This window comes from Schistocerca nitens, chromosome 5 (assembly GCF_023898315.1).
Source record: "Schistocerca nitens isolate TAMUIC-IGC-003100 chromosome 5, iqSchNite1.1, whole genome shotgun sequence".
Lineage (NCBI taxonomy): Eukaryota > Metazoa > Arthropoda > Insecta > Orthoptera > Acrididae > Schistocerca > Schistocerca nitens.
In genome coordinates, this window is record NC_064618.1 from 219429855 (window position 1) to 219441163 (window position 11309).

Genomic DNA, 11309 nt, shown 5'->3' on the forward strand with positions numbered 1-11309 from the left:
TGCTTCCCGCAGAGTACGTCCTTCATTGGACCAAACAGATGGAAATCGGAACTTGCGAAATCCAGGCTGTACGCTGGATAAGGAAGAACAGTCCAATGAAGGTTAGTGAGCTCCTCTCGGCGGCGCAGACTTACGTGAGGCCTTGCGTTGTCATAGAGAAAGAGAAGTTCGTTTCAATTTTTGTGGTGACATACTGATGATAGGACAGCTGTTTGTGGGCGGCCGGCGCGCGGGAATCGGACAGGTTTTCGCGTCGTCATTGTGGGGACGACAGATGCCTCGCCCAAAGACTCACCATGCTTTTTTTCACTGCCAGGTCGCCGTAGACAGTCTGCAAGTGCCTATGAATATGTGCCATACTCTGGTTTTCTGCCAAAGGAACCTCAATGACAGCTCTCGGCTTGGAAAGCGCGTCTGTTACAGACGTCATTATGAAGAATATGAACAACATCGCGACCTGTCGGAATTTCATGAAACTGTGGGGGCTGAAGCGCGAATTTTGCACGATGTGACACAATAAATGACCTAGTGGATAGTGTAGAAAGTTCCATGCGGCTTTTCGCGGATGATGCTGTAGTATACAGAGAAGTTGCAGCATTAGAAAATTGCAGCGAATTGCAGGAAGATCTACAGCGGATAGGCACTTGGTGCAGGGAGTGGCGACTGAACCTTAACATAGACAAATGTAATGTATTGCGAATACGTAGAAAGTAGGATCCTTTATTGTATGGTTATATGACAGCGGAACAAACACTGGTAGCAGTTACTTCTGTAAAATATCTGGGAGTATGCGTACAGAACGATTTGAAGTGGAATGATCATATAAAATTAATTGTTGGTAAGGCGGGTGCCAGGTTCAGATTCATTGGGAGAGTCCTTAGAAAATGTAGTCCATCAACAAAGGAGGTGGCTTACAAAACACTCGTTCGACCTATACTTGAGTATTGCTCATCAGTGTGGGATCCGTACCAGGTCGCATTGACAGAGGAGATAGAGAAGATCCAAAGAAGAGCGGCGCGTTTCGTCACAGGGTTATTTGGTAAGCGTGACAGCGTTACGGAGATGTTTAGCAAACTCAAGTGGCAGACTCTGCAAGAGAGGCGCTCTGCATCGCGGTGTAGCTTGCTGTCCAGGTTTCGAGAGGGTGCGTTTCTGGATGAGGTATCGAATATATTGCTTCCGCCTACTTATACCTACCGAGGAGATCACGAAAGCAAAATTAGAGAGATTCGAGAGCGCACGGAGGATTTCCGGCAGTCGCTCTTCCCGCGAACCATACGCGACTGGAAATGGAAAAAGAGGTAATGACAGTGGCACGTAAAGTGCCCTCCGCCACACACCGTTGGATGGCTTGCGGAGTATAAATGTAGATGTTGATATAAATGCAGCATTTGCTCAACTGAAATTAAGGAAGGGAAAAAATGTCTTGCATTACTTATTAAACGCCCCTCGTAGTAAGCGTGCCTGCCTAGTACTAGGTGCAGAGGCGCGGGCTGAAACCAGCAACGCTGAATTGTCATGTATCAGAACTGGCTGTTGGGCCAGGCTTGATATGTTGTGATAGCTGGGCTGCGAATCAGCGTCCACACCCCAGCAGACCTACCAGCAGGATTTCCGGCCGTAGCCTGGATGGGCTCCGAGTACTACACTTTATTTACATCACGTGACCTAGTGGCCACATAATCCTTATCAATGACGTCATACATGATGTAATTGATGACATCATCACTGACTTCATCCTTATTATTTAAAGGCCACGCCCCTCCTTGTCTCCAGGCAATCATAAACGAATATTAAAAAATCGAAGATGACGGAAACAACCCAACTGCGTTAGTGGAATATTGAAAATCGTGTCCTGTCCTCTATCTCCAATCGTCCACACTACAGTACTCTTTATCTCCAACAAATCTTAGTGTGATATTAAAAATCCAAAGTGTTGATAACAGACCAATTGCGTGTCCTTTACCCCACTCTCTATTTCCAAGTAGTTAGAGAGTATCTTTAAAATTATGCTCAAAAAGGGTGTCAAATTACTTTATTCTGAAGTAGACGTCAAGTCAAGCCCTTTGCCTCCTCCTTAACCCCAGCAAATCATAGCGCAGTATTAAACTTTAAAAGTTGGTGGAAACATACCTCTTCTGTGTTCGTACTCCTATTTTTCCAATCAATCAGAGCACAGTATTTGAATTAGGTGTATAAATGGCACCAGGTGAATAGTAAAACTTCGTAACCTCCATTTGCAAGTCAAAGATATTCATTAATTGCTTCAAAGTGTCCGCCTTGATAGCTGATTGGTCAGCGTGACGGATTGCCGCCCTACGGGCCCGGGTTCGATTCCCGGCTCGGTCGGGTATTCTCTCTGCTCAGGAACTGGGTGTTGTGCTGTCTTCATCATCATTTCATCCCCATCTGGCGCGCAATGTGGCGTCGAATGTAATAAGACCTGCACCAAGGCGCAAGGGGCCTCCCGGCCAAAGACGCCAAACGCTCATTTCATTCCTTCAAAGTTATTCAACTTATATGTCTCACTGTTTCCTTGAAAGTCAAAGATACTCATTACTTCCGGTGTAAAAATGGTGTCAACTTACTTTTTTTTTAGATGTTCAAATGTGTGTGAAATCTTATGGGACTTAACTCCTAAGGTCATCAGTCTCTAAGCTTACACACTACTTAACCTAAATTATCCTAAGGACAAACACACACACCCATGCCCGACGGAGGACTCGAACCTCCGCCGGGACCAGCCGCACAGTTTACATTTTTTACCCACAAGCTAATTGTGTGCAGTATAACCCCACTCCCATCCCCTTTACAGCACAGTATTAAAAATCCGAGTTGATGGAAATAGAAAAACAGTGTGTTTTATGCTCAACATTTAATTCTAGTAAACGCTAAATGATAAATCGTAGCCGGCCTGAGTGGCCGAGCGGTTCTTGGCGCTGCAGTCTGGAACCGCGCGAACGATACGATCGCAGGTTCCAATCCTGCCCCTGGCATGGATGTGTGTGATGTCCTTAGGTTAGTTAGGTTTAAGTAGTTCTAAGTCTAGGAGACTGATGACCTCAGATGTTAAGTCCCATAGTGGTCAGGGCCATTTGAACCATTTTTTGATAAACCGTAAATAAAAACCATTTAACACTAAGTTATAAATGCTAAATGCTTAATACGAAACGGTAAACACAAAATGGTAGCACCAAGCACTTAATGGTAAATGCTAAATGTTAAACGCTAAGCCCTAAATAGTAAATGCTAATTGGTAAATGCTAAATAGTAAGCGGTTAACGCTTAAAGGCAAACGATTAATACTAAACGCTAAACGGCAAATGCTAAACACTTAACGGTAAACATTAAAAACTTAAAGGCAAACGCTAAACAGTAGACACCATAGAGTAAACGCCAAACGCTTATAGCAAAACGGCTGTTCATCATTGACCATCATTCTGACTGACCGTCATTGCTCACTGAACATCATTCATCTATGACCATCATTGATTGCTGACCATCACTGACGACTCATCGTCATGGATCATTGCAACTGTAATGACATGTCTCTATGAACATTTATGGTGGATAAAAACTGGGTGTCAAATTATTTCTGTGAAAGTCAAAGATGACTGCGTACATAGCCGGCCGGTGTGGCCATGCGGTTTTAGGCGCTTCAGTCCGGAACCACGCGGCTGCTACGATCGCAGGTTCCAATCCTGCCCCTGGCATGGATGTGTGTGATGTCCTTAGGTTAGTTAGGTTTAAGTAGTTCTAAGTCTAGGAGACTGATGACCTCAGATGTTAAGTCCCATAGTGGTCAGGGCCATTTGAACCATTTTTTGATAAACCGTAAATAAAAACCATTTAACACTAAGTTATAAATGCTAAATGCTTAATACGAAACGGTAAACACAAAATGGTAGCACCAAGCACTTAATGGTAAATGCTAAATGTTAAACGCTAAGCCCTAAATAGTAAATGCTAATTGGTAAATGCTAAATAGTAAGCGGTTAACGCTTAAAGGCAAACGATTAATACTAAACGCTAAACGGCAAATGCTAAACACTTAACGGTAAACATTAAAAACTTAAAGGCAAACGCTAAACAGTAGACACCATAGAGTAAACGCCAAACGCTTATAGCAAAACGGCTGTTCATCATTGACCATCATTCTGACTGACCGTCATTGCTCACTGAACATCATTCATCTATGACCATCATTGATTGCTGACCATCACTGACGACTCATCGTCATGGATTATTGCAACTGTAATGACATGTCTCTATGAACATTTATGGTGGATAAAAACTGGGTGTCAAATTATTTCTGTGAAAGTCAAAGATGACTGCGTACATAGCCGGCCGGTGTGGCCATGCGGTTTTAGGCGCTTCAGTCCGGAACCACGCGGCTGCTACGGTCGCAGGTTCGAATCCTGCCTAGGGCATGGATGTGTATGATGTCCTTAGGTTAGTTAGGTTTACGTAGTTCTAAGTCTAGGGGATTGATGACCACAGATGTTAAGTCCCATAGTGCTTTGAGCCAATTGAACTGCGTACATAAGCATACCTCTGGCTTAAAATTAAGAAATGATTACAAAGTCAAAAAGTTGTGCGTCACTAATGTACAGACTGTAATACCTCCGTTGGTGACCACTTCCGCCCACTCACAGCGCCAGGGGGTCAGGAAGAGGGGAATGTCTGACGTCATAGGGCAAGCGCTAGAGCCTCATTGGCCAAACACGCAAGGGGTGGCCCAGCGGATGCCCAAACCTCACTTAAGAAAGGACACCTTGCGGAGAGCCTGGCATACCTTGAGAAGCGTGTCGAAAAGTGATGGACCATTGCAGGTACTGGGATGGAGCATAGACACAAGAGCGTCAAGAATTCTCACAAAGAGGCGTGTGAATCTTCTGGCTAGCAGCAGCCTTTGTAGCTGCCTTAAAATACGATAACGTAGCGAGAATTTAAGCACTTCAAAGGCACTGAGACACAGCGTAGACACAAAGCGCGAACATTTCGCTCAAGGAATTGGGTGGTACTATAGAATTATGGAAGAAGTCAGCCTACTTAAAAAAAAATAAAAGAAAGTTTGTTGGACAGTAACGAGCTTGCTTATAAATCACAAATGCCAGTAAGTTCTTAGACGAAGCAGAAACGTGATGCTTCCCAGGCCTCTTGCTGAAATGGCCGTTGGAAAGAAGTGCTGTGTGGCTGCTTTCATAGAAACTAAGGAATTCAGAAAAACGTCAGAACAATATGCGACCAATGCTGGAAACCGCCTTGACAGTGAAAACTTGAGAATGATGCCAATTCCCGAGTCACTCAACAACCCATACAAGATAGAAAATTTCCACCCCACACTGGGAGACGTAATCATGAATCGGCGATCATTTATTGGGCGGCATTGTAAATTTAGTCTGTAAAAACAGACATAATGTCTGATGGAATAACCGCAATCACTGGTTTTTCCAATGTTATTTATAATCCGTCTTGATTGCAAAAAACGTTTATTCACATGACCGGTTTCGGTTCCTCTAGAACCATTTTCAGATCTGTAACGATAATGATACTAATTTAGTATTTCACAAAAACCATACCTTTTTCATCCTATCCAATCAACATCAAATGTACCAGAACGTACCTGCAATTTCGGTTACAGGTGTAACCCGTCCATACACAGCAAACTTCGCATAAAATTGGTTGGTAGAATGCACGTCATTTATAATAATTATAAAACTAATACCAACAGGTGGCGTCTGGTACCTTTGGTACATTACAGATGCACGTATTGTATTAAGTAGATTTTTGCAATTTACTTTTATCTCTAAAAATACTTAATTAAAATCTGTAGATGTCAAGGTTAAAATCTGTGCTTGTCAATATTAAAATACACAGTAAAATTACATCTTTATACGATCTAAAAACAAAGGGCGATTTCTATATCCATGGCGCTGGTGTTGACTTGTTTTCCTCCATGGTTTGCTTCCGTGGTTCCCGCCATTTCGCTGCTGTGCCACGATCCGCCCAGTCGTCTGACGTCCATCGCCGTGGGCAAGAGAGCGCTGCAGGAGGGCCCCGTCAACGACGCCAGGCGCTGCACGCATCTTCCAGCTTCCCCACCATGCACCATCTTTCATCCCTCTGCCTGGACCTCCACACGCAACAGTTGTCATCTCAGTAAGTCGTCATAAATACTAAAATAGGCGTTATGGTTGAACTCGCTTTGCGCGTTGAGGATTAGATCTGGATATTTCTTTTCGTGGATGTATATTTCAATTTCTTTCAAAATGTTAATAAACCGCCCCTTACGAGCTCTATGCAGGATGTCTAAATTTTGTTCAATGTTCGTGACTGAGTGCTTTAAGGCAGCCATATGTGCCCCCAACGCTGTATTGTTTTGAGGGTAGGTGTGCTCCCTGAATCAGGTCTCAAAGTTCCTACCATCTGCCCCATGTATTAACAGCAGTCATCCCATTTGATCTTATATACACCTGTATCCTGAAATTTATTCGTACTATTACATATTTTGTGCCGGAGCTTCAATTTTAGCGTATTATTTGTTCGGAACCCTATTTTAATTTCGGATTTACGAAAGCATCTTTCAGTCTTATCTGTAATTCTTCCACTGTAAGTGAGAGCTACGTATTTTTTCTTGTTGTTCCTCTTAACTGCAACTTGACTTCCTTCTATTTGTTTCATTTGCCTCTTCTTTATCTTATTATAAATATCCATCACCTCCTTACACGTATATCTGTTCGCTACGGCCACTTGTTTTAAAACACTTAGCTCATTTTCTACTTCCTCTTGGCTTAGTGGCAATCTTAGTAGCCTGTGTACCATCGAAGTAAAATATGCCCATTTGTATCGCGGTTGGTGACAAGAGCGCTCATTGATAAATAAATCTGTACACGTATGGTTTCTGAATACGCTAAATACATGATTCCCATATTTCTTTATTAGTGTTAAATCTAAGTAATCTATACGGTTGTCTTCTTCAAAATCCATAGTGAATCTAATTTACTGTGTATTTTAATATTGAGAAGCACAGATTTTAACCTTGACATCTACAGATTTTAATTAAGTATTTTTAGAGATAAAAGTAAATTACAAAAATCTACTTCATACAATATGTGCAGCTGTAATGTACCAAAGGTACCAGACGCCACCTGTTGGTATTAGTTTTATAATTAATATATATGACGTGCATTCTACCAACCAATTTTATGTGACGCAGCATGTGAAGTTTGCTGTGTATGAACGGGTTACACCTGTAACCGAAATTGCAGGTACGTTCTGGTACATTTGATGTTGATTGGATAGGATGAAAAAGGTTTGCATTTGTGAAATACTACATTAGTATCATTATCGTTACAGATCTGAAAATGGTTCTAGAGGAACCGAAACCGGCCACGTGAATAAACATTTTCTGCAATCAAGACGGATTATAAATAACATTGACAAATTTAGTCCGTCTATGACAGTGCCTTGAGAAGAAAAATTCTAGGGGTTGTTGAGCTTACGAAGGTGGAGAGGAGTCGGTGAGAGAGCGCAGAAGTAAGAAAACAAACCTGGGCCTCGCCTGAAATCCGCGAGTTGCCGATGACAGCTGCCGACTCGCAGCAGCCGCTACGAGGCGACGCGTCGTCCCGACCCAGTGTCTGCCGCCGCCATCACCACACGACAAATGACTATGAGGAATGGTAAGATGATGCATTCCTCCCATCTACCCCTCAATATCTGAGTCGTATCCGAACCGAGACAAATCGGCCCTGGGATTCGTGATTTCATTTAGAAATAGTAGCGCAATAAAAGCTAATAATTCTCGTTCTAATTATCTAAACAATTTTTTACTTTCATTTATCAACACCCTAATCTCATAACATTTTCTGTTTGATTTCACTAAATTACTGATGTCAATTATAGGCTCCCAACGTCTGACAATCTCATCAAAAATTGTCTTATCACTGAATTTTGAAGCATTCACTATATTTTTGATGCCTACCGCGGGGTATTATAATTAGTAACCTCCTAAGGGGTTTACCTCCCTACTGGAGCAAATCTAATCTCGATGTGTTGCTCACTTGCTAGAACGACAATTCACAGGCGCTGCCTGAGACATAAAATATCTTTGTCCCTGTCAAAAGAGAGCTGCAATAGAGTCGCAAGTCAGAGCAGTCTCTGCTGCAGTTACAGTCGCTCGCTGCTACAGTGTAGTTGCAGTCTGTCGCAGGTACAGCGCAGTTTACAGTTAGTAGTTGTTAAAGTCACAGTGCAGAACAAATTGTAAAACTTTATTATATGGAACTGAATAACAACTGATCAGCCGCAGAGCTAAATGATACCATGGCATGAGATGATGATGAACAAATGAATAATTGTTAATATAATGAAAAATCAACAGTGTAATTAAGTCATCTATTGCAAGGTAAATTTTCTTATTTTTATTGGCATGCGTGTAGTTAAATCACTTGTCTGAGATGTTAATATGAATTTGTTTCAATCCTTTCTTTTGGGATTCGTCAGCACCAGTTGACCCAGATTTGTAATATATTCATTTTTCCCGTGTAATGGATTGTAGATCTTTATCAATAACGTAAAAAAATTTCAGAATATAATTGTTTTTACCAGTCAACTATAAAAGTATAATTTCCCCTTAAGTCATTGCCAGTCCCGATCCAGTCATTTATCTAAATTAAAATATTCCAGAATTTTTGTCAGATCGTAGTCATGTGTTCTTTAGTAATCAGACGACCAGCTGTGCAGATGTGTCACTAAGTAAAGTCAGTTTTTCTCCTAGTTCAGATCTCAGACAAATACTATCCAGTATTAGTAGACAGGCCAGCATTGCACTAAGCTGTGCCATTTACGAGCAGAAATTTAGACAGCTATATCCGGCGACACCATCACGAGGTAAGAATTTTTCAGTTTATTTCATGGACAGATTCAGATTCATTTCACAGGGCCATGGCGTAACGCTGCTTTCGTCAAAATTTATAAGTTTTTCATGAGTTAAGATTTATCAGTTTTCATTCGTCAGAATTTAACTATCCAAATTTAATTATTTTATATATTTTTATTTATTCTGGATGGTTACACTTTATTATTTAATATTTTTATATTTATACTGGAAGGTTACAAATTGCATGTCATTTTACGCAAGAGAGCAAAGAATTCTCGATTTACTACATTTTGGCACTTAGCGTGCGGCTTAAATATTATTATTATTTGCTAATGTGAAAACTTGTGAATATCCAAGACACGACTCAAGAAGAATTAACGTCCGATACCTTTACTAGAATACGTTAGCCTCTTTGTTTGTGATGTCAGACACGCACACGGTGTGTTTGTGTATGCTGAATGCGTTTCAGATTTGCGGTGTGAAGTAGATACAGCCTCTCCCACATTTTGTGAAGTAGTTTGGAGTGTGTAGTTAGTTGTAGTGAATATTTTGTTCCAAGTGTTCGTTGTTCTCTTTTGCGAATAGCTGCGTTGACATCATGGTCGTACTGACCGTCTCACTTTTTTCTATTCAGCACTTTTTGCTTGTGGGCACGTTTTTCTACGCAACTCAGGTCTGGGAGATAGATAAACATAGAAACCGTCAGGCCGGTGGAGAAGACTTCGGGTGTGAGTGAGGAAATGTCAGGCAAGTCCGTTAAGAGTACATAAATTCAGAGTACCGTAGAAACCAACAGGCCAATGGCGCAAAGTCCCAGGATGAGCGAAGAACCACAAGACACGTCTGTGGGGGACACACAAAACTAGAGTACACTGAACCGAATTTTCGCGGTATTTAAAAACCACACATGCCATTTAACCAACATGAAGGAGTAGAATAAAAGACAATTTGAAAGATTGGAAGCCGAGATAAAACTCTGATGGGCAGATGGCTGAAGTTAGGATCGAATTGGAGACCGAAGGCAAAAAGATAAGGACGGTGGTCACCAACAGCCTGGAAGAGATAAGACAATCGTTTGAAACGAAAGTTGACAATCTAGAAACGCGGATAAACACGAAGATCACTGACATCTCCGCGTTTATTAATGAGGAAAGTAAATCGTCCAAGGAAATGCATGCAAGAGTGTCAGTCCTCGAGCAAGAAGTGTCCACATTATGACATGTTGCTGTCTTGTAACGCAAGTCACGCCAACAAATTTGCGGACTGCATTCGCGATGTACGGTGTGGACATGCTACTGGTTCGGTCGAACACGCAATACCCACCCGAAGGCATACATACAAAATTTTGAAGCGTATCTGCGTGCGAAAGGAATTGGAGACCGAAGGCAAAAAGATAAGGACAGTGGTCACCAACAGCCTGGAAGAGATAAGACAAGCGTTTGAAACGAAAGTTGACAATCTAGAAACGCGGATAAACACGAAGATCACTGACATCTCCGCGTTTATTAATGAGGAAAGTAAATCGTCCAAGGAAATGCATGCAAGAGTGTCAGTCCTCGAGCAAGAAGTGTCCACATTATGACATGTTTCTGTCCTTGTAACGCAAGTCACGCCAACAAATTTGCGGACTGCATTCGCGATGTACGGGGTGGACACGCTACTGGTTCGGTCGAACACGCAATACCCACCCGAAGGCATACATACAACATTTTGATGCGTATCTGCGTGCGAAAGGAATGGCAGAACGCAATGCTTTACTTCTTCTCAGGCAGTCGCTGGTTTGAGTAACAATATGCGAGAACAGCAGTTACAGAGATATCTGCACCATGTGTCTGTCAACGTACTGGAACCTGACCGCTCAGGCAAGTGCAAAGAAGAGCATATATCCGGGACAGTATGTGCTACAGTCGCACCAATCCATAGTAACATACACTGCTTACTTTGTCGTTCTGAAGGGATACCTGGAAGACAAAATGACAGATGATGAATGTCGTAGCTGGCCGCTGTGGTCGAGCGGTTCTAGGCGCTTCAGTGTGGAACCGTGCTACAGCTACGGTCGCAGGTTCGAATCCTGCCTCGGGCATGGATATGTGTGATGTCCTTAGGTTAGTTAGGTTTAAGTAGTTCTAAGTTCTAGGGGACTGATGACCTCAGATGTTAAGTCCCATAGTACTCAGAGCCATTAGAACCATTTGATGAATGTCGTAGCGCGATGCGCTCAAATTTTCCTGCCCACGTATAATGTTCACTCGTCGGGGCATCGTCGAGAGAACAGTCCCTGCGTAATTTAAGATCTTTGGACGACACTGAAGAGTAGGAGAAATAAAGGACGGCATGTGCTAATCCAATGAGGGCAGAAAATACGACGCCACAAGGATTTGTGCAGCGCGATGACAGACAGAAATGGCACAATAATGGAAGAAGG